Source organism: Penaeus monodon, unplaced genomic scaffold, assembly GCF_015228065.2.
Source record: "Penaeus monodon isolate SGIC_2016 unplaced genomic scaffold, NSTDA_Pmon_1 PmonScaffold_15732, whole genome shotgun sequence".
In the NCBI taxonomy this organism is placed as follows: domain Eukaryota; kingdom Metazoa; phylum Arthropoda; class Malacostraca; order Decapoda; family Penaeidae; genus Penaeus; species Penaeus monodon.
In genome coordinates, this window is record NW_023644967.1 from 1 (window position 1) to 8,386 (window position 8,386).

The 8,386-nt window shown below is 37.5% G+C and overlaps 1 pseudogene; it reads right to left on the bottom strand.

Moving 5' to 3' along the window:
- Positions 1-747: 747 nt before the first annotated feature.
- On the bottom strand, positions 748-8,064 carry LOC119569494 (annotated as a pseudogene).
- Positions 8,065-8,386: the final 322 nt, after the last annotated feature.

The window sequence follows — 8,386 nt, forward strand, 5'->3', positions numbered from 1 at the left end:
CAGAAACAATGCCCGAATATCCTACCGGGGGCAATTGTCTGTCACTGATGCGAGTTTGGCATAGAACGCCTCTTTCACATCAAGTTTACAAACATTGGTAGGAGCGTATACAGCAAGAAGAGACATGAAGCCAAAGCTATATATATATATATATATATATATATATAATTATATATATATATATATATATATATATATATGTATATATATATATATATATACATATATATATATACATATATATATATATATATATATATATTATATATATTTGTGTGTGTGTGTGTGTGTATACATGTTTATATATACCTATGTATATATGTATATATATATGTATATATATATGTATATATATATATATATATATATATATATTATATATATATATATATATGTGTGTGTGTGTGTGTGTGTGTGTGTGGTGTGTGTGTGTGTTGTGTGTGTGTGTGTGTGTAGACACACACACATACACAGACATATTTAAACACGCATATATGTGATTGTAGATATAACTATATAAAAACCTAATTAAGGTAAGGAAGTATATATATATATATATATATATATATATATATATATATATATAGAGAGAGAGAGAGAGAGAGAGAGAGAGAGAGAGAGAGAGAGAAGAGTAATACGTAAATATTATCACATATAATCGACTTTCCAACTGGAGTTAAGGACGAGTAAAACAACCATTCGGAAGCGCCATGTAATTCTTACGAATTCAACATTCTTTTTTTTCGAAACGAGCAGAGACGAAACAGGAAACCCTTGCCACCTAGACCCTTGAAAAGCCGGGTAAACTCGACACGAAATGACTTAGTAAAAACTCCCGAGTTTGAAATTTGATCCGGTCTTCCGCATGCAATTGCTGTGAATTGACTACGACTCCCTTCATAAACTCTGTGAATAAGTTGGATTATCTGGATAGCGATGGCGAGCTAGGTAGTGCAGATGCCACCGGTCGAAGTCGCAATCCAGTCCAGGTATTCTGAGAAAAGATGTTAAAGTAGGATTAATTAGTGATAATGATTGTGATTGAAACGCGTTTATAATTTCATTGCTGGGGAATGGCATTTGCTAGAACCTGATCTGAAGTGTTACAGGAGAAAGTAAAAATAGGGAAATGACAGAAGGCAAAAAAGTGCATCTACATCCTAATCAAACTGAAATGCCAATGCCATCCAAATATGACGAGATAAAAGCAGCCATAGTGGAATCAGAAAAAGAAGCAAGGACCAAAGCTCTTTCACTGTTATTTTTATATAAGAGGGAGTTCATTACTCTTGGGTGGAGAGGTCTGCACTCTCTACTTACTTCCTAGTTTCATTAACCCATGAAATCATATGCAACCCCTGTGTTATGCGCAATTTCTGTATTTTCTAAATACATTGTTTAGCAGTTTTGAACTTTCCTTCTTATTGCATATCGTATGCTCGGCAACCTCGTTTCTTTTAATTCGGACACCAATAATCTTCCTGACAAGAAGAACAGGTACCAACTAATAATAAACTGATCACTTCTGTTGTCTTATATTAGACATGTACTTAACCTTTTACATGTATATGATATATCACATATAAACATATACATATATATGCATATAAATATATACATACATATACATTATATCTATCTCTATATCTACAAACACATATATATGTGTGTGTGTGTATGTGGTATTTTTGTGTGTATATACATATGTGTGTTCACACACACGCATATATATAGTCTGTGCACACACTTACATACACTTACACACCCATATATATGCATACGCACACAATCATTTTCCAAACACTTATAGGACAGCTAAGGTTACGCTGAGTGCAGTGGCTAAGAATTGCGACATCCCCTTATAACGACAGGTTTGATTGACAGCCCTGATATAGCCCATCTTGAGCTGCCAAATCCTTAGAAACAATGCAATAATTATCCATTTTTTTCATTACATGAGTTTTTCTAGTATATTTTTAGATTTACTGATAAAAAAAAAAAAATCTAAATCATAATGATGTTCCCTACAGCAAGGGCTTTGCCCATGCACTACCATGTATATAGAGGAATTATGCTACGGACGTCGAACGGCATCCATATCACTGGGTGTAACAAGGTGTGGAGGTCGAACAGCGTTCGTATCACTGAAACGTTAATATACAGAGCCAATGGATAACTTACTTGTAACTCTAGCGTAAACTCCGGGCTATTAGGTTGAGCACAGCCATAACCCCATGACACAACGCCTACCAGCTTCCACTTGCGTTTTCTTCAACTACCATTGGCCCACCAGAATCACCCTGCTCAATAAATTACTATGAAATAATCATAACAATGATAATAATAATAATAATAAAGTAGAACACACAGGTCAGTGAGGATTTTCAGATGTACTGTGGAGAATGAGTAGGGGTATACCTGACAAGAATCTTTGCCTCCCTCGGGGACACCTGCACAGATCATATTGGCAGTTATCTGTCCACTATACATGGTATCACAGCTGCGTTTGTCATGGTCGGTACAGTCACCTCGTAGAGCACGGCAGATGTGGATCCTCTATTAAATAAACATTCATAATGGTGACATTAACAGAGTTCAAGGCCTTGTTTTTGTATGCAACATACGTGTACACATAGAGATGTACTCATAGAGGTTTACATTCTCAGAGATCAGTGATGCTTACCCTGTTCTTGGCTCCCCATCCTGTGATTGTAGCATCAACATTAGCATACATTTCACCAGCTGTTGGAAGGCACACAGGAGCAATTCGGTTGTCATCTGGGAACTCAATTGCATTAGCAAGTTTGAGAAGAGCAATGTCGTTGTCATACGTATTACTGTTATAATCAGGATGAATCTTGATCTGTAAGAAAGACATTTTATTACATATATATTTATTATTATATTATTATGTGTGTACATAACGTGTTTTGTATATAAGTAATTTTCACCATAGTTTTATAAAGCTGAAATCTTAGTGATAAAAGTGGAAAAAAATCTGAATGAATTTACCTCAGCAATGTTGGTTGCCATAGCTGCGGCATCACTCGTGATGTACAAATTATGGTCGCCATACAACACCAGTCTGAATTGCTCATGCTGTAACAAAAGGAAATAAAGGGTTTTGTCAAGTATTTTTTGTGTTTTTGTTTATGGTTTTATGGAATGAAAGATGCAGTGAAAGGCACGTACCCGACGGCGCAGTGGGCAGCAGTGACGACCCATTCCTCAGAAATGATAGATCCGCCGCAGAAGTGATAAAGTTGAGCACCGTTGACCAGCGACACCATCCACGGTATTCATTGACTTCCGTCTCAAATCCACCCACGATACGGGTGGCTCGGTTCACTAGGCCACATTCGGCTGTGGATATAGACGAGTTAACAAGTGAATAATGACTTCACATGTGAATGGGGTTCGACATTTACTTTTGGATAATACAATAGTGTGAAAAAAATCAAATATATATACCAAAAATAATGAAGCAAGACTCAAAGTATCACTGAGGTTAAACGACTGGAATTTCGAATTTTTAAAATAATTTCATCCTTGTACAAAGATATCAAATCTACTATAGGTCATTTTGTTCAACTTTCATTTGGGGTGACTCAGAACTGAAACTGTCAACAATAACAAGTTTAAATTGACTGAGGCCGCTTATCATGACTGGGAAGAATATAATTAAGATATGCTAATGTCATATGTAATTGTAGGTACCAACAAGAAGTGTTTAGATAGCTTATAATTACTCAGTGAAAGTATTTCTTATGGACATATAGAAAATATGTATATGAATTAACAGGTAGTAAAGCATCAAATGATCACCATACACGATAGGATTGGTACTACAGCTAAGGCCAACAACTGTCACATATTATAGCAAGATGGAGACAAAGTTTAAGACGGGCTTGTACTTTGACAGTATATATCCAGGGGTAGGTTTGTGGATACTGTCTTGTCAGAATGGAAGTGAGGGGGGTTTGCCGGCCTCTGCTGCACCAATTGCTAGTCACCGTTGGTACATTCACTATTCTACACAGCATTGTTCCTCCTTTTACTGTATGTTCAGGCAGTCTCGCACTGGCTACTTATTTATACAGGTAGTCCTGATTGTTCATAGCAGAGCGGTTAGTGTGACAGGATAGCATCATGGCAACTCAGTCACGTGTACCATGTAACATGACAGACATCAAGTGGCACAGTGAATCACCTTTAAATCATATCATAGTATATACTTCAACTTTACTACTATACATATTATTTCTCCACAGTGTGGCATCTTCAGTCGTTCTTAAATGTTACTTACGGCAATCGGAAGGTGATGTAGGTTCAGGGGTTGGAGGAGGTGGAGGAGGCGATGTAGGGTTTGGTGGTGCAGGTGATGTGTCAATTGAACACACGCCAGTTGTTGATTCAGAAATCCAATTCAAATATTCTGATAGAAGAGATTTAAATATAAGATATTCCCAAATATACCAGTGTTTCTAAAATGTTTTTCTATTACCATTTTGTTTATTTCCCACTTATTCACTTGTTAAACGATAATAAAGTAGGGAGATTACGTGTAACTCTGGCGTAGACTCCGGGACTATTAGGCTGGGCACAGCCATAGCCCCATGACACAACTCCTACCAGCTTCCACTTGCCGTTTTCTTCTACAATCATCGGGCCGCCAGAGTCCCCCTGCACAATAAAAACATGAAAAAATAATGAATAAATATACTGATTAATGAGTAATGTCAGACGTAGGAAATTATAAGAATGGCTGGGGGTATACCTGACAAGAATCTTTGCCTCCCTCGGGGACACCTGCACAGATCATATTGGCAGTTATCTGTCCACTATACATGGTATCACAAGCTGCATTTGTCATGGTCGGTACAGTCACTTCGTACAGTACGGCAGATGTGGACCCTCCTATTAAACAAACCATTCATTATGGTGATATTAAAAGTTCAAGAGCTTGTTTATGTATGTAAATATACGTGCACACAGCATGTACCTCGTACTCATACAAATTTAAATTTGAGAGATCAGTGATGCTTACCCTGTTCTTGGGCTCCCCATCCTGTGATTGTAGCATCAACATTAGCATACATTTCACCAGCTGTTGGAAGGCACACAGGAGCAATTCGGTTGTCATCTGGGAACTCAATTGCATTGGCAAGTTTGAGAAGAGCAATGTCGTTGTCATACGTATTACTGTTATAATCAGGATGAATCTTGATCTGTAAGAAAGACATTTTATTATATATTATTATTATTATTATTATTATATTTGTACAAAACGTGTTTTGTATATAAGTAATTTTCACCATAGTTTTATAAAGCTGAAATCTTAGTGATAAAAGTAGAAAAACTGAATGAATTTACCTCAGCAATGTTGGTTGCCATAGCTGCGGCATCACTCGTGATGTACAAATTATGGTCGCCATACAACACCCAGTCTGAATTGCTCATGCTGTAACAAAAGGAAATAATGTGTTTTGTAAAGTATTTGATGTGATTTTGTTTATGGTTTTATGGAATGAAAGATGCAGTGAAAGGCACGTACCCGACGGCGCAGTGGGCAGCAGTGACGACCCATTCATCAGAAATGATAGATCCGCCGCAGAAGTGATAAAGTTGAGCACCGTTGACCAGCGACACCATCCACGGGTATTCATTGACTTCCGTCTCAAATCCACCCACGATACGGGTGGCTCGTTCACTAGGCCACATTCGGCTGTGGATATAGGACGAGTTAACAAGTGAATAATGACTTCACATGTGAATGGGTTCGACATTTACTTTTGGATAATACAATAGTGTGAAAAAAATCAAAATATATATACCAAAAATAATGAAGCAAGACTCAAAGTATCACTGAGGTTAAACGACTAGAATTTCGAATTTTTAAAATAATTTCATCCTTGTACAAAGATATCAAATCTACTATAGGTCATTTTGTTCAACTTTCATTTGGGGTGACTCAGAACTGAAACTGTCAACAAAAACAAGTTTAAATTGACTGAGGCCGCTTATCATGACTGGGAAGAATATAATTAAGATATGCTAATGTCATATGTAATTGTAGGTACACAACAAGAAGTGTTTGGATAGCTTATAATTACTCAGTGAAAGTATTTCTTAAGGACATATAGAAAATATGTATATGAATTAAGGTAGTAAAGCATCAAATGATCACCATACACGATAGGATTGGTACTACAGCTAAGGCCAACAACTGTCACATATTATAGCAAGATGGAGACAAAGTTTAAGTCAGGCTTTTACTTGACAGTATATATCCAGGGGTAGGTTTGTGGATACTGTCTTGTCAGAATGGAAGTGAGGGGGGTTTGCCGGCCTCTGCTGCACCAATTGCTAGTCACCGTTGGTACATTCACTATTCTACACAGCATTGTTCCTCCTTTTACTGTATGTTCAGGCAGTCTCGCACTGGCTACTTATTTATACAGGTAGTCCTGATTGTTCATAGCAGAGCGGTTAGTGTGACAGGATAGCATCATGGCAACTCAGTCACGTGTACCATGTAACATGACAGACATCAAGTGGCACAGTGAATCACCTTTAAATCATATCATAGTATATACTTCAACTTTACTACTATACATATTATTTCTCCACAGTGTGGCATCTTCAGTCGTTCTTAAATGTTACTTACGGCAATCGGAAGGTGATGTAGGTTCAGGGGTTGGAGGAGGTGGAGGAGGCGATGTAGGGTTTGGTGGTGCAGGTGATGTGTCAATTGAACACACGCCAGTTGTTGATTCAGAAATCCAATTCAAATATTCTGATAGAAGAGATTTAAATATAAGATATTCCCAAATATACCATGTTTCTAAAATGTTTTCTATTACCATTTTGTTTATTTCCCACTTATTCACTTGTTAAACGATAATAAAGTAGGGAGATTACGTGTAACTCTGGCGTAGACTCCAGGACTATTAGGCTGGGCACAGCCATAGCCCCATGACACAACTCCTACCAGCTTCCACTTGCCGTTTTCTTCTACAATCATCGGGCCGCCAGAGTCACCCTGCACAATAAAAACATGAAAAAATAATGAATAAATATACTGATTAATGAGTAATGTCAGAAGTAGGAAATTATAAAGAATGGCTGGGGGTATACCTGACAAGAGTCTTTGCCTCCCTCGGGGACACCTGCACAGATCATATTGGCAGTTATCTGTCCACTATACATGGTATCACAAGCTGCGTTTGTCATGGTCGGTACAGTCACTTCGTACAGTACGGCAGATGTGGATCCTCCTATTAAAACAACCATTCATTATGGTGATATTAAAAGTTCAAGAGTTTGTTTATGTATGTAAATATACGTGCACACAGCATGTACCTCGTACTCATACAAATTTAAATTCTCAGAGATCAGTGATGCTTACCCTGTTCTTGGGCTCCCCATCCTGTGATTGTAGCATCAACATTAGCATACATTTCACCAGCTGTTGGAAGGCACACAGGAGCATTCGGTTGTCATCTGGGAACTCAATGCATTAGCAAGTTTGAGAAGAGCAATGTCGTTGTCATACGTATTACTGTTATAATCAGGATGAATCTTGATCTGTAAGAAAGACATTTTATTATATATATTATTATTATTATATTTGTACAAAACGTGTTTTGTATACAAGTAATTTTCACCATAGTTTTATAAAGCTGAAATCTTAGTGATAAAAGTAGAAAAAAATCTGAATGAGTTTACCTCAGCAATGTTGGTTGCCATAGCTGCGGCATCACTCGTGATGTACAAATTATGGTCGCCATACAACACCCAGTCTGAATTGCTCATGCTGTAACAAAAGGAAATAATGTGTTTTGTAAAGTATTTGATGTGATTTTGTTTATGGTTTCATGAAATGAAAGACGCAGTGAAATCACGTACCCGACGGCGCAGTGGGCAGCAGTGACGACCCATTCATCAGAAATGATAGATCCGCCGCAGAAGTGATAAAGTTGAGCACCGTCGACCAGGGACACCATCCACGGGTATTCATTGACTTCCGTCTCAAATCCACCCACGATACGGGTGGCTCGGTTCACAAGGCCACATTCGGCTGTGGATATAGGATGAGTTAACAAGTGAGTAGTGATTCCACATGTGAATAGGGTTGGACATTTACTTTTGGATAATACAATAGTGGGAAAAAAATCAAAATATATATACCAAAAATAATGAAGCAAGACTCAAAGTATCACTGAGGTTAAACGACTGGAATTTCGAATTTTTAAAATTATTTCATCCTTGTACAAAGATATCAAATCTACTATAGGTCATTTTGTTCAACTTTCATTGGGGTGACTCATAACTGAAACTGTCAACAATAACAGTTAATTGACTGAGGCCGCTATATCCTGTCATA